This window comes from Pongo pygmaeus, chromosome 2 (assembly GCF_028885625.2).
Source record: "Pongo pygmaeus isolate AG05252 chromosome 2, NHGRI_mPonPyg2-v2.0_pri, whole genome shotgun sequence".
Taxonomy (NCBI): Eukaryota; Metazoa; Chordata; class Mammalia; order Primates; family Hominidae; genus Pongo; species Pongo pygmaeus.
Window position 1 is genome coordinate 187,103,972 of NC_085930.1, and position 12,749 is coordinate 187,116,720.

A 12,749-nucleotide genomic window follows, 5' to 3' on the forward strand; every position below is an offset into this window, starting at 1 on the left:
ACCCCTTATCAGATGTATAATTTGCAAGTATTTTCTCCTATTCTATGGTTTGTTTTTTCACTTTGTTAATTATTTCTTTTGCTGTGCAGAATATTTTAGTTTGATGCCATCCCATTTGTCTATTTTTATTTCATTGCCTATGCTTCAGGGGTGATATCCAAAAAATGACTGTCTAGACCAATGTAATGAAGATTTTCTTCTTTGTTTTCTTTTAGTAGTTTTACAGGTTCAGGTGTCTTATATGTAAGTCTTTAATTCATTTTGAGTTGATTTTTGTATGTGGTATAAGATAAGGGTCTAATTTTATTCTTCTGCATGGGGATATCCAATTTTCCCAACAACAATTATTGAAGAGATTGTCCTTTCCCCATTGTGTATTCTTGGCAACTTTGTCAAAAGTCAGTTAACCATCAAATGCATAGGTTTGTTTCTGGGTTTTCTATCTTGCTCCATTGATCGATGTATCTGTTTTTATGCAAGTTATCATGCAGCTTTGACTACAATCACTTTATAATATGTTTTGAAAACAAGGCATGTGATATTTCCAGCTGTGTTATTTTTGCTCAAGATTGTTTTGGCAATTCCTAACTCAGTGCCCTGACCAACTGTATTGAAATCACCTACAGTGCTGACCATAAATATGGATTTCTGGTTTCTTTCCTCACTCTCAAATCAAGATCTTTCAAGGTGGTTCTCAATATTTTAATTTTATCAAAGCCCCCATGTTATTTTTCTATAGTCAGGTGAAAGAACCCCCCCATCTTTTGTTCCATAGCTGAAAAAATAGAAGATGAAATAATTTAAACTATTTGCCTCATATTCCAAAACTAGTAAATATCAGACCTAGAATCAGAGCCCACCTAAGCTTTCTCTCTTAATAATGTTTCTGAAATGACCCTGTGTCCATTAATAATGTTCAACACCATATACTGAACTAATTAAAGGAGAAAAAAGGACATATTTTAGACATATTTTTAACAACAAAGATTTTTTAAAATAGATTCACTTGAATTAAATTTAATCAGATTATCTTTCCACAGTTACTCTATTTAATCAAGCTTTTACTATCAAACTTTGCAGTAGCATTCTTCAGAGAACCTTGCAAGCAAGTTCTCTTAAGCACTTCTCTCGAAGGTATATGAGATTTAAATAATGGAAGAAGATACCCATATATTTTTCCCCTGGTAGCTGAAATCATTTAGGTAGTTTTATGTAAATTTTATGTAAATGCAACACATTTTATGCCCCCGAACTTATGGCGATCATGACTATTTTATTCACCAAAAGGTGGCCTTCAGCAAGATTCTACTGAGGACTGATGATCTATGCAGTCTCCTTCCGCCTGGATTTTTGTGACATTTATCATCATCCTACTTGGATACTCAAAAGACTTGCAATATGTGAATATAGGACTGAAATAAGACCCTGATTTTCCTTCAACCAAGCCTGAACTACCTACCACAAACACCTGGGGATCATTTTTTGTGGTTTCTTCTCTAGTTTCTTAGTACAAATCATCTTGATTCATTTATGTCATAAAGTAATAGACATTCAAATTATAATTTTACTGAGTAAAAAGACACACCCTGGTATGTATGGAAAGTATTACTAAATTTTATTAGTTTTTAAGAGTGACTGTTTGCCAATAGCTAAATTTAGAAAGAATATGTTCCTGACAATGCAGCTCTAGAGAAAATTTTAAGGGGTGATGATTTCATTAATTTTCAGAGCATTACAGCCAGCTGGCAAAGCCTTTTCTATACCATTGTGGCTTACTGCCTTTGAAATTACTTTCTTTTCTTAAATTAACCTGTCTATGTTAAAGTGACAAAATAGCTATAACGGTGTGATAAAATTGGCCTCTTTGTATAATCTTAAAGTAACTTAACTAACTTAAATAATAGTACCCTGAGTTTATGACTGCTGCAGTGTACTCCATAAAAAGAAATTGGTGTTAAGAACATTTACAGAGCCCCGTATTAGTTTTATTGATAGATAAATAACATTTAAAAATTTGAATCATATGTAAAGTAGAAGGAGACTTCTAGCTCAAAAAGAAATTCCCCATTTAAACCCTCAGGACCTAGTTGTCTCACCTGTGGTGGTGGAAAGAGCACCAAGCTTGGAACCAGAGGGTCCAGGTTTGGGTCATTGTCATCATGTGAGCATGGGCAGGTAAGAGAATTTCTCTGGGTCTCAGTTTCCACATCTGCAAAATGGGGATACTAATATTAACGTTGCCTTCTTCTCAGGGTGTTATAAAAATAAAATAATAAATGTGAGTGACAGCTGAAGAAACATATTCCAGAGATTTCTGAGGAGTTTGTCTCATAGAGAGGAAAGAAGTCAGAATGAATGGTCAGACTTTGTAGAATATGCACATCCTACGGTGTGTGCAGGGGAGGGTGCTAAATGAGGACAATAATGTCTGAGCAGCAGCAAGGAAGGGAGAACACAGGGAAAGGGAATGTCATGGGAACCATGAGGATGGTGCTTCTGGGAAAGAGGGGTTCAGAGGGAATTTTTTTTATAAGGATAATGAATGAATGAATGGTTAGATGTTGGATGGACAAATGGATGGTTGGTTAAATGGTAGGATGGATGAATGGACTAGGTAAGCCCCTGAACCACCCTGTAAAGAAAACCGTCAATCAAAATCTCCTTTAGGGTGGCTGTTCAATGGGAAGAGAAGGCCTCAGGGTGACCCAGAATTCTTCAGGTTTAACATGTAAGTTTTTTGGTCAGTTTTATTTTAAACTTTTGTACAAATACCAAATATCTCTGTTTCTTGAATATGGGCAATGGTGGCTGAGCTGGCTACTTCAGGAGGAGCCTCATTCCATTGTTGCAAGGCTTGGCTTTCTTTAAGTTGAACTGAAATCTTGACCCTGGCAACTGCTACCTTAGGTCCTGAAATCTTGACCCTCGTGACTGTATCTTTGGAGTCACAGAACAATTTTCTTCCTTTTAACATACAGCAACACTTCTCTAAACAGCATGTTCTATACCTAGATAAGGTGGAGATCTGCATTCTGTTTGTTAGCCCATGATTGTCAGCATTTAAAATCTCCATAAAACATTACAAGTCATGTTAGACTTATAGTACCGAAAGTTAATTTCTACTTTATCTTTCGGATATTCTCCAATTCATAAACACAAAAAGCAGATATACAAGCCATGGACTAGTCAGGGTTTTCAAGATGAGAGCGCAACTCAGAATTTTCAAAGTGTCAAGGTATCACAACAGGAACAAACAGGCCCACAAAAGCTTACTTTATCCATGTTGTTTGTGAGGTAGAGTAATACATTAATTTTTAAAAATGTAGTAGCTTTCTATATAGTACTATGTTATCATTGAAAATGGAATTTTCGTCAAAAACCTATCTTCTACTTTTTCAGTGATATGAAGGAAAAATTGTTTATCCCAGACATTTATCTTTCAGCCCTTTAATATTCATCCAGTTCTTTATTTATACATCGTTCATTCACCAAGCACTTATCTAATTTCTACTATATACTGGGCATTTGGCTAAGTGCTAGTGCTAGAGGTGCTAATTATAATAAGGCATGATTTTTGGTCTAAACGGGTCTGGTCATCAAGGGTCTGAAGTAAGAGGCCGAGATGAGGTGTTAGGAATGAGGATAAGAAAAAGAGTTTGCAGGCTGGACGCAGTGGCTCACACCTGTAATCTCAGCACTTTGAGAGGCCCAGGCAGGTGGATCACTTGAGGTCAGGAGTTTGAGACCAGCCTGACCAACATGGTGAAACCCCATCTCTACTAAAAATACAAAATTATTCGGGCATAGTGGCGCACGCCTGTAATCCCAGCTACTTGGGAGTCTGAGAGGCAGGAGAATCGCATGAACTGGGAAGGTGGAGGCTGCAGTGAGTTGAGATCGCGCCACTGTACTCCAGCCTGGGCAACAAGAGTGAAACTCTGTCTCAAAAAAAAAAAAAAAAAAAAAAAGAAAGAAAGAAAGAAAAAAGAAAAAAAAGTAGTAAGTAACCAGTAAGTGAAAGAAGAAAAGGAAAGATTTGTAGTGGGAATAGCAGGGCAATATGGAATGTCCACATGGAGGTAGGACCTGCCAGAGCTATAAACCTGTAGCATTGGAAGAATCATATTACTCTAAATTCTTTATCTACCATAAGAGAAAATAGAGATTCTGGGGGATATAAGGCAATGCATGATTTCCTCAGGGCTAGGTCTTTTCAATCCTTTCCCGTGGTTCGATATAATACCAGATCACCTCATCATGCTAGTGGAAGGCATCAGGCAACTGGGAACTACATATTCCCTGCAGGATTTTGTCTACTGTATTACCGTATTGCAATGCCATCCCTACTAGCATACTTTTTATTTTCTGTTATAAATATATAATCTTACAGAATAAGAATGTATTCTTTCAGCTGCTCATTAGTTGAGTCTAGTTTTCCTCATATAAAGACTTAAAAAAAAAACCCACCTATTTTAGTAGCACTTTCTGGAACATCTTTAATTTTCCAGATGAATTGTTCACTAATTAGTATCCCAGGAGTGAGTGCTATAAATGATAGTTACTCTTTTAATTTTAAAACTAAGATGGCTTGGAGAATTTTTAAATTTAAGTCCCAAGAAAATTTAACAGAAATGCTCATAAAAATGATATGTCATTCTATGCTTATGTTCAGTGAAAGAAATTGAATACATTTATTTTTCCCAAATAGTTAAGTTTACAGAGTTTCCTAACAAAGAGTGGTGATATAGTCTGAGTCTGCATCCCTGCCCAAATCTCATGTCAAATTGTAATCCCCAGTGTTGGAGGTGGGGCCTGGTGGGAAGGGATTGGCTCATGGGGGCAGTTTGCCCCTCAGTGATGCTCAGTGATAGTGAGTGAGTGCTCATGAGATTTGTTTGTTTAAAAGTGTGTGGCACTTCTCCCCTCTCTCGCTTCCTTCTGCTCTGGCCATGTGAAGTTGTGCCTGCTTCCCCTTCACCTTCCACCATGATTGTAAGTTTCCCAAGGTCTTCCCAGCCGTGCTTCTTGTACAGCCTGTGGAATCATGAGCCAATTAAACCTCTTTTCCTAATAAGTTACCCAGTCTCAGGTATTTCTTTATAGCAGTGTGAGAATGGACTAATACAAGTGGTATGCCCTAAATTACCATGCAACCTAAAACTTAAAGGGAGAGATTAAATAAAACAACATTTTTGTTTATTAAAATAACCATCTAGTTAAAAATGTTCATTATTTAATAATGACCTATAATATCCATTTAAGCATCAAATTGGGCAAAACTTATTTGCAAAGTTCTACTTTTGTTTCTCTCTTTAAATAAAATATTGGCTTCAGAGCACTCAGTAAGTTAATAGACCAAAGAGAATTCTAATCTTTCGATTCTCAGCCTAATTTTCTACTTTCATTTTCAGTATGAACATAGGGGTCCCAGGTAGACATTGAAACAAAACTTCAGAAGGATTAAAAAAGGAAGTAAGAGCCAAACAAGGAAAAAATAAGAAATAAAAAAGAATGGGGTACTCTCTCCCATGACAAGCCCTGAATATAAATAAGGGTGTGGTTTTAGAGTGAGTCATTATTCCATTGCCTACTCCTTTCATGGCAGAGATAGTAATGTCGTGGAATAGAAGCTGTTAAAGAGGCTTTATATAACTATTAGCCTCTGAAACAATAGACAAGCAGCAGGGTGTTGTTCCAGAAAATGTTCAAAGAGGAGGAGTAATTTTGTCCTTTACAAATTTAATATCTTCTCTTTTCTCCTATATCATTTGGAGGAAGTGCCTTTTTCCTTTTTCTCTTTTTTTAAGCAAAATAAGCGTTATGCACTAGTAGGTAGTGAGTGAATTCTCTTTGCCAGCAGGAAGAAAAGCAATTTTTGAACTCCAAAAATAGCTCCTTTGTGTGAAAATATCACATAGCCCGAGACATTTTTGGGAGAAAGCAAAGATTGATGTTCTGAATTAATATTTTTTAAATATACAGGCAAAGAAATGTTAATAATAGAAAAGACAGAAATTGATGGTCATTTCAAAGTCTGAATGTTTATCCTGTTTACAATGCACTCAGACTTTTGTGTGGTCTCAGTCATAATTCCTCCCCCAGGCTACGTCTGTAGGAGATCCCTAATCATTCTGTCTGGGTCAAGACATTTTTTTCCTTCCGTACCTTTTACTTCCTGTTCCCATGCAACATTACAAACCAAGCAAAGCATGAACTGACCTGGATATAGGAGATGGCCCTGGAGCTGTAGACAGAATTAAAAATCGTATCTTTTTTTTTTTTTTTTTTTTTTTTTTTTGTAAAGCACCCTGACATCTTTGGGAACCATACACTCTAGGTAATCTTTTTATCCACTGTTTGCAAATAGCAGACCATCAGCCAGTTACAAAGACTTTTGATAGAGGTGGTGGACATCTTTTACTTTCACCCAACCAGTATCTCTTTCTGCTTCATTTGATAGTAACATATCCTTTTCTTTTGAAAAACTAACCATTCTTATTACATGTCATTTTGATGGCACTGTCAGTCCAACTGTCCTGCCTTCCTTCTGGCCAGTGAGTGGATGACCATGTGAACCAGGCTGGGACAGTGAGATGTTTTCCTATGAATGTGAGTATTGAATGGAATAACGCAAGAATGGAACACGGTCACTGACTCACTTTGCTAGTGGTTCTACTTGTCTGACTGCTGAATGAACTCTAACTCCTGACTGACAGATTTTGGAACGTGGAAGTAAAGTGCTCTCATAGCAAAATCTAAAATGAGACAGTGGTTTTGGAAATAGGTGGTGTGTAGAAGGTGGAAACTGAGAATTTTGAGGAGAGTATTGGTGAAAGATCAAGTACCTTGAACCCGTTGTGCATACCATTTTGAATTATGAGGAAGCTGGCAGTGAGGTCTTAAAGGAATGGGAGAAAAATCTTATTGGAAACTGGAGGGAAGGGCAGAAACTTAACAATATGCTTGTCTGCAGGAACGTGGAAAGTAGAAAATGTGCTTGATAAACTAGGGGATGTAGCTGAGATTTCCAAGCAGAACAGTTAGTTACCAACCATTTTTTTTTTTCTTGCTGCTTATAGTAAAATATGAGATGAGAGAGAGTTAAACTAAGGGAAGGACTGTTAAACAAAAAGCTAGATCTTGATGGTTCTGAAAGCTCTCACACTATTCAGAAAGTCAGAGATGCTAAAAGGGAGATAATGTCTAGGGTGTGGCCATAAATCTTTTTATTAAGTTCTTCACAATTCTCTGGTACCTCAGAGAACCTTCAGTCAGACTAAAGAGCCCCTTAAGGAGATTAAGAGCGTGCCACACAGATTCTCTCAGCCAAAGAGTAGAGCTTCTAAGAAGCCTAAGGGCATTGTCCCCAGTCATCTCAGCAGAAGCCCAAGGTGGAAGGGAGATTATCTGTAAGAGGTATGTGGGTGGGGCTTTTGCCTGGTGGATTTAACCTGGATAAGTTTCACAGGAAACCCATAAAGTTCTCAAAAGAGATACATACAGAAACATTACTACTTGGATGGAATGGGACAATACAGAACAGTATAGAATGAAGACAGGGCTTTGAAGGTCCAGAATTTTAACACCTGCTATATTTTGCAGAACTAGAAAGAAGACTAAGAGGGTGAAACCAAGAGCTCAGAGGACAGAGTGGAGAAACTGAAGAATTATTTCAGACATGAGACCTAATCAAGGATCTGCCAACATTTGCCTGGCTGAATTTTAGAACAGCCATGGACCCCTAACCCCTATGTCTTCCATTCCCCGCCCCTTCTTTGAACAGGGTCATGTAAGTGCTTATCTTATATCTGTCCCACTGTTGCATGTTGGCAGAGGGAGACATAATTTGCTCTTGTTTTACAGGTTTAAAAATAACAAGGAATTGTACTTGAAGAGCTGTGCTTAAAGAACTACACTTGAGAAACCACATTCATACTTGGACCTGATTTAGATGACGAGATTATGGACTTGAAGCTGATATTGCAGTGGAATGAGAATTTTGAAGTCTTTGGGGGCAGTGAGTACATTTTGCATTTGAGAGGTAAATAAATCATTGGGCACCAGAGGATACACTGTGGTGGGCAGCCTCTAAGGTGGCTCCCAGTGATCCTTGCCTTCTGGTATTAACATCGTTTTGTAATACCTTCTTGCTGAGTGTGGGCTGGGCTTATTGACTCACATATAACAAATAGAATACCTCAGAAGTGATAGGACAGTAATTGAGGGATTAGGTTATAAAAGGCTGCAGTTTTCATCTTGGAGGCTCTCTCTCACTCTCTTTTGAATGACTTACCCTGGGGAAGCCAGCTGCCATGCCATAAAGCATAAGGCAGCCCTGTGGCAAGTCCCATGGGAATGGACTTGAAAATAGACTTTCTGAGACCTGCCCATAGCTATGTGAATGGGCTTGGAAGCAGATATCCTTAAGATAACCGTAGCCTCAGCCAAAACCTTGATTGTAGCCCATGAAAGAACCTATGCCAAAATGACACAGCTAAGCTGCTCTTGATTCGTGATCTACAGAAACTTTTGAAAAATAATTGTTTGCTATTTTCAGCCTCTAAATGTTGAGATAATTTGTTATGCAGAAATGGATAAAAATACACTCATATTCTAGAGGATACACTATGCTATAATGCTCTAATTACTATTATTCAACATTTTGTGAAAAGGCAATTCCACTGTCTTTAAGAGGATGACATTGTCAATAAATCTTCTAGTCACTATTTAGTCACTATTTGAAGAGTGCCAACTTTGACCACAATTTTATTTTTAAAAATTGTGCTAATTCCAAATTCTTTTTTTAATCTGATTTCTCAAATATTGTGAAATATAAAGTTTGGTCTCCTACCTCTCCACTGTCTTAACTGATCTTTTGATTAATTCTTTTCTTTAATTACAAAACAATAGCTTAAAATGGCATGAGGGCATGGTGTTCCCTTGGTCCTTGGAATTATCCCAGGTTAGAGTGCTCAAAGATAGGCTATGTTTATATATAATAATAAGTTACCTTTATGGAATGCTTATCTGTACCAGGAACTTTGAAACTTGCTTTCTGTAATCATTTTAGACAATTCTCATACCAATTGTTTGAATCGGGCATCATTATTATTCCTCCTTTAAAGAGAGTTGCCCAGTGTCATACATCGGTGAGAGGTGGATCTGAGATTTGAACCCAGATCTGCCTATCTTCAAGAAATCCTGAGCTCTTAATCACTTTAGGCAAAGAAGATGTCCTGTGCCTCTTTGCATGAATTAATAAGCTGTGATAAGTGGATTTGCTCCCTGGCCCAGCGGTTACAAAACAGAACCTGTGCAAGCCCATTTCATGTCCTCCTGGATGCAGCCTATGAGGGATTTTGAATCCAGAGAAGCCGTTTTGTCACATGTGAGCCCAGGACATTTTTGAAGAGAGAAGTCTACGCCCAATCTGAAATAAACTCTGTCACCAGGTTATAGCCTCTGCCTTTAAGAAAACTTTGGGCAATCTTAAACGTTACTCAGAATGTGGGAGATACTTGAAGTGGTCAGTTATACTGATTTTTCAGGATCAAGAGTGCATGAATTCTAAGAGAGAAATCAGAGGGTTTCAAGAGGCATTTGGATGAGAGGAACAAAAACTCCCTGGCTATGCCTGTGACCAAGACTATCACTGTTTGTTTCCCGCTAAGGGAAAACAGGGACTAGCATGTTTGGTAAACTGTTACATGCCAGAGCGTTCACTAAATGCTTTATGCATTCAGGTCATTCTGACAAACATTGATTCATTTGTTCGTTATTTAAAAAGGACAATTGAAATATAAAATATGGTGAAATTCCTGATATTAATAACTGTCTTTGTTCTATTTGAGAAATCAGATTAAAAAAAGAATTTGGCATTAGCACAATTTTTAAAAATACAATTGTGGTCAAAGTTATTAATGAAATATTTATTTTTATTTGCTTTCTTCCCTCACTAATTTTCCAACAGACTTAATTTCTTCAAAATCGAATCCTTTATATTTCTTAAAGTTTCAGCATAATTTTGCAAATTGTTGAAAATACATTCCATGTTTTCCTGGTCATGTTTCTCATACCTAGACTATGTATTCGGTCAAGCAGGGTGATGGTCAGGCCAAAGTTTATCTTATCACACCAGAGTTTTTAGGTCATTTCCAGTTTTCTTATTTTTTTTTCTTTTCAAACTTTCACTTGAAAAGAAATTAATTGGAAAACACTAGCAAAGCTTTTTTCCTTCCTCTTTTGGCTACTGAACTGCCAACTGCCAATTGTTTCTGCATTCTTTATCTGATGTGAACAAGATACAGGAAAATTGTGGCTGTATTTGGAGTTGGCAATAGTTAAATGGAATTATAGAGAGTGACTAAAACCAACATGTATTTTGTAGAGTCTTTTGATTACACACAGCTTTCTCTGAGACATAAAAAAAAAACAACCTCTTGAAGGATTAGCTTGCTAGGGAGAATTACCATTTTGAAAGATTTTTGCCACATTTCAATGACAAAATTATTCAGAAAAAAAGTGCCTCTCTGTAAATAGTCTCTAAAGTCTCACAAACATCTGAGCTCTTGGGGGCCAGAATCAGGGCACAATTTGCGTAAATTAAACACACACACACATTTGATAATCCAAAAGTCTCTCAGATGTGTTTTGACCCCTCTGTAAAGTATCATCAAAATAACTGTACCATCTCTTCAAAAAAGCGCCTGTGACACGGACCATGAAAACACTGTTGTAGAAATCTTATTTTAACCACTGATGTATTACAGCTCTGTTAAAGTGGCAGCTGAATTAACTTGGTTGAAAACCAAGTATGTTATATGTATCTTTTCCTCAACAGACCAGTGTGAAATGTAAAGCTTATTTTTTTTGTGTAACTCCTTAAATGATCTAAATCCTTTATTTAAAACAACTTACCTTATGATAACTCTTCTGACAGATTTAAATACTCTTTTTATAATATGAGACTTTGCATATTTCTATTAAGTGAGATAGCTACATCAACATATTTCCTGAAATTATTCTTAATAATTAATTTTAATAACGTGATATGCTGGTTGGAATTTGTGGTTGTTTCATGTGCCTATCTTATTAGAATTTCAAGCATTCCTAAAGCATTCTTGTTGGAAAATGACTTAGACAAAATTTTGTGCAATTGGTTAATTTCTAATCAGAAAAACTCCTGAGAGGTTGAGTAATTTTGCAGTTAACTAATGCCAGACCACTGTAAACAAGAAACAAAGTGTGAATCAGATGCTACCTTCTCTGAAGATGGAATCCATATCAAGAAAAATATCTGACTTCAGAAATTCGCTTTGCAAATTAGCCCAGTAGTTGTCTATCATGTCACCTGGCATCGGCCCACAGCCTCCCAGTAAGAAACTTGATAGAGGAAAGACAGCAGAGTGAGAATGTGGTATCCCCCCTTGTCTAAGCCCTCCTTAGGCAAAGCTCCCTCATTCCAGCTCTCTCATCCCAATACAAGCTGGGGTGAGATAAGCTCTGTTTATGAAATGCTCTATGACAAGAAAAATTCAGAGGATGTGCTTGTGTGACCACGAGAGTGTGTTTTACTGCTGGGATGAGGTGAGCCATATAGAGAGGCAGGTGGAGGGGGAGAAGAGAGCTGTGATATTCCTGGAAATAATTTGCTCCCATGTCACCCCCGGAAAAGGCATCTCCCTTAAATCAGGCAGGCATAATGAATGGTGTGATACCCGGCGGCCTGCACAGTTATAAATACACAGCCTTTCATTCTAGAGATGGCGCATTACCACTCACTAAAACAGTCTGTCACAGTGGTGCTCTGGGGCCATTCATTTTTCATGACCTTCTTGGCGACGTGACTGGGATTTCCTGAAACCACGCACAGGTCCCTGCCCAGCAAGCGCTCCGCGTTAGCATCCCTTAATTCTTCTCTTCCAAAGGTTATCATGTCCTGTGGGGTGTGTGTGTGTGCGTGGTGTGTGTGTGTGTGTGTGTGTGTGTGTGTGTGTCTTTCCTAGCAGGCAAAGAAACAGACAGCACAAACTAAGCTTGACCTTGTTGGAAATACAGTTTATCCACAGAGTGAATGTTGGCTAAAATGTAATCTTATGACATCAGGAATGTTCAAAGTTTACACAGGAGGTAAGAAATTTTAAAAATCAGTTTAAAAAATTATTTCACTGTTCTCAAGGTTCAGATTTCACATCGTGAAAGGCACACTTTGGTGGAGCAATTGCGGCAAGGCAGGGCCTTGTTATTTGCTGGCTGCTTCAAATAACGGTTGTCCCTTTGATAATATTGACACCTATCTCCTTCACGATCTAGTGCTTCTCCTGCACTTTGTAACATATCCCGTCTGTTTTTTTAGGGCCACTGTCATAAGGATGCCTGGAAGAGTGAAGAAAGGCCTGATTGATCACAAGGTCCTATCAAATGTCAAAGCTGGCCCTGGCTGACCTCCCATCTATTCAGAGCTGCTTTGATTTAATCTCCAAACTGGCTGCTTCTCCAGGCTGTGAGTTCTATCTGCAACCCATGTGTCAGCATTGAGATATGACCTGCTTCACGCTCCATTCATCTCATTTGAAGGACGGAAATTAAACTCGAGGGTCGAAGAGGGGAACTGCTCAAAATACACACACACATTAACTGAAGCCTTTTGTGTGGTACATTATAGGAGTTTGAACAACCATTAAAAATTATATTAAAATGAACTTGATCTTTACCCCACTGAAATGGTTTAGAACTTTTCCTCCCCTCAC